The sequence below is a fragment of the Triticum urartu genome, chromosome 4, assembly GCF_003073215.2.
Source record: "Triticum urartu cultivar G1812 chromosome 4, Tu2.1, whole genome shotgun sequence".
Lineage (NCBI taxonomy): Eukaryota > Viridiplantae > Streptophyta > Magnoliopsida > Poales > Poaceae > Triticum > Triticum urartu.
In genome coordinates this window covers 280007328-280021883 of record NC_053025.1, presented here as the reverse complement: position 1 = coordinate 280021883, position 14556 = coordinate 280007328, and positions in this window count along the sequence as shown.

The window sequence follows — 14556 nt, the reverse complement described above, 5'->3', positions numbered from 1 at the left end:
AGATCAACCACCACAAGCGAAAGTCTTTTTAGCAGTGGGAGTCGAATCACTAGTAGCAGATTGTCTGGTAGATGGCACCGAGAGAGGGTGAGGGTGTGGAGAGAGGAGTAAAACCATGAGATGGACAACGGTGGTGTGGGCACAAATACATGGAGTTGGGATCACGGCATATATTTTTCGTAGTATTGGTAGAACTCGAGCTGCTGGAGTTTTTTTAATTTAGTGGATGTCAGCCAGGCGTGCACCGTGTGGAGTATGGATAGCAGGTAGCGTGTCGGGATGCAGAGGCATTGAACGGGGCCCTGGTGGGAGGAGACGATGGCTCTGAGGAGATCAAATTCATGAAGGACAAATATCTGACGACAATCGAGATTAAGAGGCGTGCTACACTAGAGAGTGCGTCATCGAGATGCGAGGACTTGTGTGCGGCATCCATCCTTAGTAGGGACAAGGGAGATGATCTCCCCAAGGATGCGTCCGGGATATCGCTGATGCGGTCCACCGAAGAGTCTACGGGCTCCTCGGATCCGATGGGGGGAGGCTCACCGCTTCTCCCCGCGCTACCGGGTGCGGGATCTACTATCGGCGTCGCCGCTGACGGGAGTGATAGAGGCGAAGGTGTCCCGATGTTTCGATGAGATAGCTATCGTTTTCTAATGAAATCGACTTTGACGATCCGACTAAGAACATGCGAAGACATCGCGCATTAACAATTCGCTAAACCAACTTCTGAGGGGTTATTGACCACACCAGAGCACGATCAACCTGATCACGAGGGTCTATTTCCTGCAAGCAAACAAACAACAAGCAAGAAACTGAGATTACAATCTGGATATTCCGAATATAAGACGAATGCTTTATTGATCAAGGTGGGGTTCTGTGACGCCTTGGTATGTTTGTTGAACACAAACGAAGTACGCGAAGTTGCAGCTATGGCAAACTTTTAATCTAAACAAAACCCAAAGTCTAAAAGATGCCCTAAGGGCTATATATATGGAGGAAGAGGGGGGAATTTCGTGGCCCTTGGAGAAGGGGTCTGAAACCAACCCTAACTCTTGTTTGGCCACACATACGGACTCTAAAAACAACATATAATCAAGTATTTCGAAATTACATGGGCCTGGCCCAATAATAAGGTGACGCAACACCTAGCATAGCCTCTGGACGAAATTTATGACGTGGCATCTTGTATATTTTGTCCAAGGCTTCATGCACTCATTATGGTGGATTCAAAGTCCTGGAATCATCACTTGTAACTCCATTCTTGTTCCCCTTGCGCATGCCATCATCTCCATGCTTGAACTTGCACCAAGGTTCATCTTTCTTGTCCAAACTAGGCCCTTCATTTGTAAGCAAAATATCCAATTTAGGCAGCATCATATTCTCATGAACATTAGAATCATTACCAAGAAACGAAAGTACCTGGTAATTCAACTGGCGTGCACGAGCTCTAGTAATTGGTCCAGTATGTATAGCAGCAGGGGTTGTGGGTGTAACAATGGTATTGGTGTCCTCATCAACCTCCCCTTCTTGAAATGAAGTCGTCCTCGACAGAAGCTCATCTTCCTCACCCAAATAAGGCTTCAAATCGGCAATGTTAGAAGTGGGACTAACCCCAAAATCTGCAGGCATCTCAAGTTTATATGCATTATCTTTTATTTTCTCTAACACCTTAAAAGGACCATAAGCACGAGGCATTAGCTTTGATTTGCGCAAATTAGGAAATCTATCCTTACGCAAATGTAACCAAACAAGATCGCCAGGTGCAAACACAACATGTTTTCTTCCTTTATCTCCAACAAGTTTATATTTAGCATTCATCCGCTCAATGTTTTCCTTAGTTAACTCATGCATTTTCAACATTAATTTAGCACATTGTTTAGCATCAAAATTAACCGTCTCCCAAGATGGAAGAGGCAACAAATCAATAGGTGCACGCGGTAGGAAAGCATACACAATTTCTAAAGGGCACATCTTAGTAGTAGAATGCAGCAAACGATTATAAGCAAATTCTACATGGGGAAGCATTCTTCCCACATTTTCTTGTTATTCTTCAAAACAGCCCTAAGGATAGACAATGTCCTATCGACTACTTCAGTTTGTCCATCAGTTTGGGGGTGACATGTAGTATTAAAAAGAAGTTTAGTCCCCAACTTAGTCCATAAACATCTCCAAAAGTGGCTAAGAATTTATTTTTTTTGACTGGGAACTGTAGGGGAACCCCCCACAGCATTTAACTTTTATTTAAAGCAGAAGGTACAATGTACAATGATTACAAGGGGTAATCAGAACTAAAAGGAAAAAAAAGAGAACTAATCTACTGAGATATCAAAAGAACCTCAAGGGGGTGAGAAAGAAATCCATTTTAGCAGGTCCTCCTTGTATCTAGCCTTCACTCTGTGCTGCATGAGTGTAATATCATGGATGAATGCACATCTCCATTTATTAAAACTTTGTCTCTCATGCCTGAACACTTTTGCATTCCTTATTATCCAGATGTTCCAGCAAGCAACAAAAACAACTTCAGTAAAAAAAGGCTGAGCAAAATTCTGCTTGGCTTGCATAACAATGGCAGACATGTCATCCCCAGGTGACCATGTAATTTGCAGATAGCTCCATATTCTAACACTGAAATTACATTCAAACAACAGGTGATTTCTGGTTTCCCTAGTTCTCAAGGGACAAACAAGGCAGTTAACCCCATCATCAAGATGCCAATGTCTTCTTTCGACCATGTCCTTAGTATTAAGCATGTCCATGATTAACATCCAGGCAAACACTTTAATTTTCATTGTGCAGGAGGATTTCCAAATCCAAAGAAGAAGTGGATTGAAGGACATGTTAGAATGCATGAAGGAGTAGAATAGCTTGGGCTTGAAAGCATTACATGTCCCCTGCCAGAACCAAGTGTCCTTTTGCTCCACTTGTCTGCTACAGGAAGACATAAGATCTTGTACAGTCAAGAACTCCTGATATGCCTGAGCAGATAGAGGTAGATGGAACATGTTAATCATATCCTGCAAGTGGAAGACCTCATAAACTGTGACCCATGGATCTTTGACATAAGAAAAGAGCCCAGAGAACCTTGATTGCAAAGGTGTAACTAAATCCCCAATCTTCCACTTATCAGACCAAAACAGAGCAGAGTTCCCAGAGTTAACTTGAATCCAAGTAGTGTTTCTGTAATGATCCAACAACTTGCAGATATCCTTCCACCAAAAGGAACCACGAATGGCAGTTCCCTGAGGAACAGAAGAGTGATAGTAGGTGTCCCAAATAAGAAAAACCCATGGTAGGTCAACTCTATTTAAAAAATTGTGCAAATGTTTTAGCAACAGAGCCATATTCTGTACACCCAAATTCAAAACTCTCAGCCCTCCTTTATTTTTAGGCCTACAAATGAGGTCCCAAGATGCCAAAGGTGGTGAAGGCTCATCCCTGCGCTTTCTCCATAGACACTGCCTCTGAATTCTCTCCAATTGCTTTAAAATTCCTGCAGGTGCAAGCAAACTACCAAGATAAAAGATGGGCAAGGAAGATAGAGCAGAATTGAGGAATTGAAGCCTTTCCCCTTGATTCAGAAATGAAGAACTGGCTGTCATCCTCCTTTCCATACAGTCCACAAGTGGCATGAAATCCACCATTTTAGGCCTGGTAGTACCAACAGGCATGCCCAGATAAGTGAAGGGCATTTTACCCACTTGACATCCAAAAGCAGCAGCCAAACCATTGATAGAGTCCTCATCAACATTAATGGGCACCATAGAAGACTTATGATAATTAACCACTAAACCAGTTGATGTGGAAAACACCTGTAACATGTCTTTCAGAGCCAAAAGCTAAATTTTTGTCTGCAGGTAAGATGATTAGAGTATCGTCAGCATATTGCACTATTGGATAATTTTGATCATGGCATGGTATAGGCATCTGTAGAATTCCCCTCCTGAACATATCATTAACCACTGACTGCAACAGATCAGCAGCAATAACAAAGAGTAAAGGTGAGAGACAATCCCCTTGCCTCACCCCTTTCTTACAAAGAAACTGCCTACCAGGCACACCATTTAGTAGAACAGATGATGTCCCAGTGGAGAGCAACTGCTTGACCCAGGAGATCCATTTCTGATTGAAACCTTTGAACTTGAGGATCCGCGGAATAGCTTCATGTTCAATTGAGTCAAAAGCCTTTTCAAAGTCTAGTTTAAGAATTATGATAGGCCTCTTGGATTGATGACACTGATGCAAATACTCCAGATACCAACCAATACAGTCATGAATAGTTCTGCTCTTAATAAAACCATACTGATTCTTATGGATACATGCCATGATGATATTCTGGAACCTATTAGCAGCCATTTTAGATAAAAACTTGAGCCCCATCCCTGTCAAAGAAATTGGCCTGTAATCTCCAACTTCCTCAAGAGCTAGCTTCTTAGGGATCAAGGTGATGTAAGAGCCATTAATATTCTCTAGATTTGCATTTCCAGAATGAAAAGACTCAGCCAACTCATAAAAATCCTGACAGATAATGTGCCAGCACTTTTTGAAGAACAATCCATTAAAACCATCAGGTCCAGGGACTTTATCAATGGGCATATGCTTGATTGTGTCATCCATTTCCTCCTTTTTGAAACGCTTAGTAAGAAAATCCAGCCCATCCACAGGTTTTAGCAAGGTACTGAGGTCAAAACCCATGGCTATACCAGAAGAAACTCCCATTCTGTTCTTGAAACAATTCCAGATAATTGCCTCCATCTGAGAATGTTGAGAGACCACTGACCCATCAATATCTTTCAAAGAAGCAATAGAGTTTCTTCTATGCCTCTCACTGGCCATTGCATGAAAGAATTTTGTGTTCTCTCCTGCCAGTTTAATATACCTGACTGTACACCTTTTTCCAATAAAGAAACAATAGTATTTGGCACACCATGCAAGCGAATAATTTAACGAAAGAATAAATCAACAACATTAGCAGCATCATCGCTTTTATGACATAGTATGAAGTGTGCCATTTTCAAAAATCTATCCACGACAACAAATATGCTATCCCTCCCCTTCTTTGCAAGAGGCAAACCTGATAGAGGCGAGTGTGTCCCGATCTTTCGATGATATGATAACTATCGATTTGGTGGAGACGACATTGACGATTCAACTACAAACGTGCACGGCGTTGCGCCTTAGTAATCGCTAAACCAATCTCCCGAGGTTACTGACGATGCTGGAAGCACGATCAGCCTGACCACGAAGGTCTATTCCTGCACGCAATCGAAGAACAAGCAAGAATATGATAATGCAATCTGAATATTGCGAATATAGATGAAGTATTGATAAAGGTGGGGATCCGAAAGCGGTCTCGGTCTGGTCGTTGGACACAAATGAAGTACACGAAGTTGCAATGGCTTACTTTTAACTAAACAAATCCCAAGCAAAAAGCTACTAGATGGATCTACTTATATAGGAGCGAGGGGTGGTGGCCAAGGAGGTGGGAGGACGTCCCAAGGCAGCCTAAAACTAACCCTAGGTCATACAAGGCTCATGGGCCCAAGTGGAGGTGATGCAACACCTTTGGGCTTGTAGTTTGACTCAGATTCTGCTGCAACGTTAGATTGTTTCATCCATAACTCAACGCTCCGAACGAATTTGAAGGTTAATCCAATTGTGTTGGAAAGAGCACGAAATCTACTTTCGAACAAAAAAATAATCACTCAATTCAGAGTCTGTATGAAAAGGTTGTTGGCGTTTTGATTCAGGTATATCTGTGCAGTCCGAATCTGAATCCAGAATGTGAGAGACTTGGTCTCTATCTTCTCTTGGCCCAAAAGTGACGTGAGAGAACTTTTCGAACATCACCTAAACTTCTCTTTTTCCCTTATCTTCATATGTGGATTGTACAAATGTCCCATACACCTGCAATTAGACATGGCACAAAAGTTTGTGAAGTATTTTTTTCCTAGATGACATAAATAAATTATTGCATAGTTTGCATTAGAAATTACCTCACAAATATACATGTATGCAATATTTTTGGTCATATCCAAGGTAGTCATGTCCTCATCATCCTCCCCTTCTTGAAAACAAAGCTGTCCTCAGCATTGCTTAATCTGAAATGTGACTAACAAAAGAGACAAGGTGTACATGCTGTATATGTATATGTCATCCATTTTTACTTCCCTTGGTTTTTGCACAAATGACACATGTATACATGAGTAATTTTCATAGTTCATAAAATCTGAAGCCAAAATATTATCACAAGAAGTAGAAGGCACGAAAATATTGCAACTCAGTTTGCACATATAAGTGAAACTCTTATTCATATCAAAGGATTGACAATGTTCATCATTAAACCATCCCAACATTGGTGAATAAACCTTACTTACATCAAATTTACATGCTACAACATGCTTAAATAAGCAAACATGTAATAAGTCATTTGACACAGAATCATCACCAAGATTAGAGGTCATATCAAAATGATTAAACATTGGTTCTTTTGCATCAACAGTTAATTCAATGGGTGCACTCAAAATTGTTGTTATTTCAGTTGTTTGATCACATGACAGATTCATGACAGTAACAAGATTCTCTAAAATAGGCGGTGTGCTCAAATCAAGAGGTAACTCAACACAAGATGCATTCAAGTTAACTAGGCATTCATCATTCTCATGTGAAGTTATACCATCAATACGTTTATTGTTACCTTGTCGCAAAGACGTAGCTGATGTAGGTATGGACGTTGACAATGTACCATACTCTTGAGATGATGTCGCACTCACAATCCGAGGTGGGGCTGCTCTAGTAGGTGCAACGGTGGAGGAACCAACCGGCGGTGGTGAGCATGAACTGAAATAGTAGTTGTTGTAGTCTCCCAATGCGTCCTCCTGTATCTGTCTCTCAAAGGTACAAGCATGAACATACATACCAGTAATGCAACGAGGAATATATTGAAATCTTGCCTGAATATCATGGTTCAAACCATCAAAAAATCTATTCATTGTATCATCCTTAGATTCTTCTATGTCACAATGATGCATATAAGATTTGAACTCTTGGTAGTAAGCATGAACAGTGTTGTTGCCTTGTTTAAACTGTTCAAATTTGCGAAGCAATTCACGATGATAGTAAGGAGGGAAAAATTGTAGTCTCATTACATATTTCAAATCTTTCCATGTTGTGGGTTGGTTATCAATGTTTTTCTTATAATGCACACTCCACCAAACAGAAGCAAAACTAGTAAATGCTCTAGTGGCAGCTACTCGCTCAAGTTCAGAAAAGTCATGGTGACTAAAAACTTGTTCTACTTCAACCTCCCAAGCTAGATAAATAGCAGGATTAAATCTACCTTCAAATGACGGTAAAAAGTTAACCTGACGATGTGCTTGTGTGTGTTGTTCCAACTCTCGTGATGGTGAAGATGTGTCCGTCGTCCAAGAACTTCTATCGCCGGAACCTATCATGATTAGTAGAAACAAGAAACAAAATTCGAGAATAATGTTCCTATGAACTACTAGGATGTGGTTGTAAAGTGCTCACAGTAAAGCAAATATCAATATCTTACAAGTTCTTACCATGCAACAGGTGGTAACAGGCAACTAGCGGTGTCAAATAACTCCAAAGATTGTGTAAAGTGATTGCCAGGGGAACGTACGTATACACGGTGTAGAAATATGTGGAGCTGGGTTGGCTATATATGGTAGCAAAAGATTAGCTATAATCAATTCAGAGATGCAATGTTGAATAAACGCTCAACGACGGCACTATGCTGGTCCTAGGCTAGACCGGACTAGAGACGCGAGCCTAGAACACTAATGAGGTCACGCCATAGCACAACTAGCATCAATAAAGGATATGAAGTAGCTCTGGACAGAAAAATATAAGGGAAGATCACAATAGCCATAAAGATAATGATGTGAAACAACAGCCAAGCAGGATATATCAACAACTTTCTCTCCAACTTTTCTCTGGAAAAGTTTGTGCCAATTTTTTAATAATTTTTCAAGAATGGTATTGACTCAAGATTTCAAACACAAAAGGAATCACTCAATTCCGAGTTGATATGAGGAGTCAAAAAATTCTAAAATTGGACTGAAAAACTGGAATAAGTTGTGTTCGTGAACTTCGGAGGGCAAAAAGACCTATTTAGAAGCCGATTTTGAGGTGCCAAATATTGAACTTTCTTCTGCAACTATTTAGATGCGGCTCGTCGCTAGCTTTCATTTGAGTACTCGCGGAGCCAAAACAGACTTCGTATGAGGAAGTTATGCCTGTTTTACTGAACAATGCACAAAACAGATTCCAATCCGAATTCAACTACGAGATTGAGTCTAGATAGATCTGAATTTTGTTTTTTTCTCCTCTCTTTTTTTCCTCGCACTTTTTTTCTTTTTCTTTTTCTTTTCTCTGACTTTTTTTTTACTTTTTTCTCTCTCGTTTCTTTCTCTCTGTCTTTTTTTTCTCTCTCCCTCTTTCCAAACCAACTAGATATGATGTAGATTGGATCAAGCGAAGATGGGAACAATCTCAACTATGATTATGACAATGAACGGTGGGTAGCAGGTGGAGGAAATTGATGGATGGGTGATGGACAGCGGAAGGGATAACGATGCAGCGGCGGCGTGACTAATGTGAACAGAACTCGAAACTCTAAACGAACTAGACACTAAGACCAGCAACTCGACACGACGATGCAACCGATAATTCAACTGTGCAAGCAATGAAAAGAAAATTGCAAAGGCTCAGATTGGCTTGGACAAAGGATTAATAGATCTAACTTTTTTGTGGCTTTTTCTTGGACAATAGGTAAGAAAATAAATCTAATCTAGGAAAAACTAGAAATTCTAACCGAGCAATCTGAAAACTGATACCACTTGATATAGGCGAGGGTGTCCTGATCTTTCAATGAGATGATAACTATCGATTTGGTGGAGACGACTTTGACGATCCGACTACAAACGTGAATGACGTTGCGCCTTAGCAATCGCTAGACCAATCTCCCGAGGTTACTGACGATGCTGGAAGCACGATCAGCCTGACCACGAAGGTCTATTCCTGCACGCAATCGAAGAACAAGCAAGAATATGATAATGCAATCTGAGTATTGCGATTATAGATGAAGTATTGATAAAGGTGGGGATCCGAAAGCGGTCTTGGTCTGGTCGTTGGACACAAACGAAGTACACGAAGTTGCAATGGCTAACTTCTAACTAAACAAATCCCAAGCAAAAAACTACTAAATGGATCTACTTATATAGGAGCGAGGGGTGGCGGCCAAAGTGATGGGAGGACGTCCCAAGGCAGCCTAAAACTAACCCTAGGTCGTACAAGGCTCATGGGCCCAAGTGGAGGTGATGCAACACCTTTGGGCTTGTAGTTTGACTCGGATTCTGCTGCAATGTCAGATTGTTTCGTCCATAACTCAACGCTCCAGACGAATTTGAAGGTGAATCCAATTGTGTTAGAAAGAGCACGAAATCTACTTTCAAACATAAAAAGAATCACCCAATTCGGAGTCCGTATCAAAAAGTGGTTGGCGTTTTGTCAGGTATATCTGTGCAGTCCGAATCTGAATACAGAACGTGAGAGACTTGGACTCTATCTTCTCTTGGCCCAATAGTGACGTGAGAGAACTTTTTGAACAGCACCTAAACTTCTCTTTTCCCTTATCTTCATATGTGGATTGTACAAATGTCCCATACACCTATAATTAGACATGGCACAAAAGTTTGTGAAGTATTTTTGTCCTGGATGACATAAATAAATTATTGCATAGTTTGCATTAGAAATCACCTCACAAATATACAAGTATGCAATATTTGTGGTCGTATCCAAGATAGCCATGTCCTTATCAAAACCCAAAAAAAATTCCATAGATATATCCTCCCATAAAACACTAGGTACAGACAAAGGCATATATAAACCATGAGGATTGAGTCATGACTTAGCTTTTTGACATGTAGTGCAGTGAGCAACAAAACTCTCAACATCCCGTCTCATCTTTGGCCAAAAGGAATGTGTAGCAAGTACATCCTCCGTCTTCTTCACGCCAAAGTGTCCCATTAATCCTCCTCCATGCGCCTCCTGCAACAACAAAAGGCGAACGGAGCTAGCTGGAATGCATAGCTTGTTAGCACGAAACATAAATCCATCATTAACGACGAACTTGTTCCATGTTCTCCCTTCTTTACAATTTTGCAATACATCTTTAAATTCAGCATCATGCATATATTGATCTTTGATGGTCTCCAAACCAAATATTTTACAGTCAAGTTTTGAAAGCATAGTATAACCACGAGACAATGCATCAGCAATAACATTTTTTTACCCTTCTTGTGTTTAATGACATAAGGGAAAGTCTCAATGAATTCAACCCATTTAGCTTGACACTTTTTTTTACCCTTCTTGTGTTTAATGACATAAGGTTCAGTTTTGCTTGACTCTTAATGTGTTTCAAAGATTCATGATCAGAATGTATAACAAATTCTTTGGGCCATAAATAATATTGCCATGTTTCTAATGTCCAAACAAGAGCATATAATTCTTTATCATAAGTAGAATAGTTCAGACTAAGCCCACTGATTTTTTCAGAAAAGTATGCAACAGGTTTGCCATCTTGTAATAACACACCTCCTAATCCAATTCCACTACTATCACATTCAAGCTCGAAAGTCTTATTAAAATCAGGAAGTTGGAGTAAAGGAGCATGTGTCAACTTATCTTTCAATACCGTGAAGGCTTCTTCCTATGCAGTACCCCAAACAGAAGGCACATCCTTCTTTGTGAGCTCATTGAGAGGTGCACCAATGCTACTGAAATCTTTCACAAAACACCTATAGAAACCAGTGAGGCCAAGAAAACTCCTCACTTGTGTGACCGTTTTGGGCTGTGGCCAACTCTCAATAGCTTCAATCTTGGCTTTATCAACTTCAATTCCCTATGGAGTAACAACATAGCCAAGAAAATATACCCAGTCGGTGCAAAAGGTGCTCTTCCCATGGTTACCAAACAGACGTGCATCACGTAGAGCAATAAAAATAGCACGTAAATGTTCCAAATGTTCCTCCAAAGATTTGCTATAAATTAGTATATCATCAAAATAGACTACCACAAATCGTCCAATGAAATCACGTAAAACTTCGTTCATTAATCTCATGAAAGTACTAGGTGCATTAGTTAACCCAAAAGGCATGACTAACCACTCATATAATCCAAACTTAGTTTTAAATGTTGTTTTCCATTCATCTCGCAATTTCATAAGAACTTGATGGTATCCACTACGCAAATAAACTTTGGAGAATATTGTACAACCACTCAATTCATCAAGCATATCATCTAGCCTAGGAATAGTATGACGATAATGAATAGTAATATTATTAATGCCTCTACAATCAACACACATACGCCACGTACCATCCTTTTTTGGCACTAGTATAATAGGAACAGCACAAGGACTAAGAGATTTGTGTATATAACCTTTGTCGAGCAGATCTTGTACTTGACACATAATCTCCTTTGTCTCCTCTGGATTGGTATGGTATGGAGCACGGTTGGGTAGTGATGCACCGGGAATTAAGTCGATCTGATGCTCAATCCCTCGAATAGGTGGTAATCCCGGTGGCATGTCTTGTGGAAAGATGCCAGCAAACTCCTTCAAAATGTTAGTGACAGCAGGAGGCAAAGCGGAAGGCACATCCTCGAATGAAAATAATGCCTCTTTGCACACAAAAGCATAGCAAACAGATTTGCTGCAATCTAGATCATCAATATCAGATTCGGTGGCAATTAAACATCCACTTTTCAATTTAATTTCAGAAGAAACACTAGATGGTTTATTATTAGGCTTCATTTGTTGCTCAAATTATTTTGCCACTATCTGACTTTCACTCTTATTTTGCTCTTGTTTTCCTTTACTAGCTCGATTAATATCATCTTTCAAAATGGAATCAGGAGTTATAGGAAGCAAAGTAATATGTTTATCCTTATGAACAAGAGTATAGTGATTGTTTCTACCATGGTGTACAGATTTTTTATCGAATTGCCATGGTCTACCAACTAATAAGGAACATGCTTCCATAGGTACCACATCACAATCAACATAATCAACTTATGTAGCGATACTAAAATGCACACGAACAGTACGTGTTACCTTAACCTTGCCGCTGTTGTTGAACCATTGGATGTAGTAAGGATGTGGATGTGGTCTTGTGGTGAGAGAGAGCTTCTCCACCATCTCCATGCTAGCCAAATTGTTGCGTCTCCCTCCATCGATGATGACGCGAATAGAACGTTCCTTCACAACTCCCTTTGTATGGAACAAATTATGCCTCTGATTTTGCTCAGCTTGTGTGACCTGCACACTCAAAACACGTTGAGCAACTAAACTTTCATACATGTCAGCATCTTCACCAACCATGAATTGTGTCTCTCGTTTAGAATCATCTCATCGTGTTCTTCACTTGTAATAAGAGCCAAGGTCTCCTCATCATAGTCACTAGCGGACTCATACCCATCATGATCATGGTGTACAGATTTTGCTCAGCTTGTAGCAATCATCACACGCTTAGATGGGTATTCTCTCGCATAATGACCTCCACCCTTGCAACGACGACAAATAATGTGATGTGTTTGCCCAGTTGATGCCAAGGACGAAGAAGAGCTCTGTGCAGGTCCAAAAGGTGTGCTCTTGGCAGATAGTGGTGGTTGTGCCTGCTTTCTTGTATCACAGTTGGAGGTGGCGGCTGAAGGAGGTGGCGGTGCAGCAGAATGTGTGGAAGTAGAGGATGCACGCGATGTCCATGATGAAGGTCAACCTGCAGAAAAGGTAATTTGCATCAATGTATGTCGATCATGTACTTCACGTTCAGCTTTGCAAGCAAGATGGAATAAACGAGTGATATTATTATACTCCTTATACTCTAGAATGGTCTGAATCTCTCTATTTAACCCACCCATAAAATTTGCAAGCATAGCTTCATTATCCTCAACAATACCACATCTAATCTTGCCAGTTTGCAATTCCTAATAATATTCCTCTACAGAATTTTTTCCTTGTCTTAAACGCTGCAATTTTTGAAGTGATTCACATTGATAATACAGTGGAACCCAACGAGTACGCATAGCAGTTTTCAAAGCAGCCCAAGTAGTTGGAATATTATTAGGATATAATCTACGATGTTCAGACCACCACACACAAGCAAAACTAGTGAAAGCACAAAGAGCAGCAGCAGCACGTCTCTCCTCGGGGTATTGTAAACATGTAAATAGTTGTTCAGTTTTTAACTCCCAAGTAAGATATATATCAAGAACATATCTACCCTCAAATGGTGGAATATTCAATTTTAGTTTAGGGAGATGGTCAGGATCTCGTACCTGATGTGGTGGTGCAGCCCTACTGTTGCGATTATATGCATGTGGATGACCTGATTTTGGTCAACCTCAGCCTTGTAATCGCCCACATAATCATCATCCTCCTCGGCACCAGCAGAAGCTGTAGCAGGAGCCAAAGAAGCATCAACAATAGGTACAGCAGCACCAGAATTTTGGCCATCCTCAATAGGAACACGCTTCGCTCGTCCGAACTGATTCGGAAGGGGGCGTTGTTGTTATCATTATAGAGGCGCGATAGGTGCAGCCGGTGGTGGTTGTGGAAGGCGCGCGAGCAATTCATTAAACTTGTTATCCAGCTTTGCTTCGAACAACTTCTCCATGCCATGTATCTTCTCCATGGCCTCTTCAAATCTATTTAGCACATCTCCCACCTGGCCACTCATCATTTGCTGAAACTTGTCATGCAACTCCTTGTTTGTCAAGTTCTCCCAGTCAATCTTGTCGGCTTGTGGTCCTGCCATGGTTAGCAGCAATAGAAACACACAAGAATATGATCCTACAGACTACTAGAAAGTGGCAATGTGTCACAAATCCGTCAAGTAAATCTTGAATTCTTACTAGTTCTTTCCCAGCAACAGGTGATGATCGGCAATCGTTGTAGTCAAAACTCTCAAAGCTTGGATAGAGCGATTGCCAGGGAGAGTCAGATGCACGACATAGATGTATGTGGAGCTGGGAAGGCTTATAATATGGTAGCAAAAGTGATGTGGAGCATCCTACGGTGATCTGCATGTACACCTTCATAGCCCCTCAAGCCCCAAGTGGACCTACCGGACTTAAGGTGAACCCGCTCCTCTTTGAGATTTACATGAATATCCATTGGACTTGGGTGCTACCTCACCATGGAACGCTGTGCATCATTAGGTACAAGGGCAACCACCACCAAGCAGCTAGGAAGCTTCCCGGAGGCCAAGGAGAAGGACCCCAAGACCCAAGAGATGACCGGAAGTGTCAAGATGAAGAAAAGGAAGCGTGCAGAAATTGCACTACCAGACAGTCCGTTCCCCACAGCGGACAGTCCGGTCACACTGAAATTGCACTACCAGACAGTCCGATCCCCACAGCGGACAATCCGGTGGCACACGGAAATGCATCTGTCCTCACCGGACTATCCGGTCCTTACCATTGGACTGTCCGGTAGGCCTAGTTTCGCTACGAATTGGGCTAAAAAGCCCA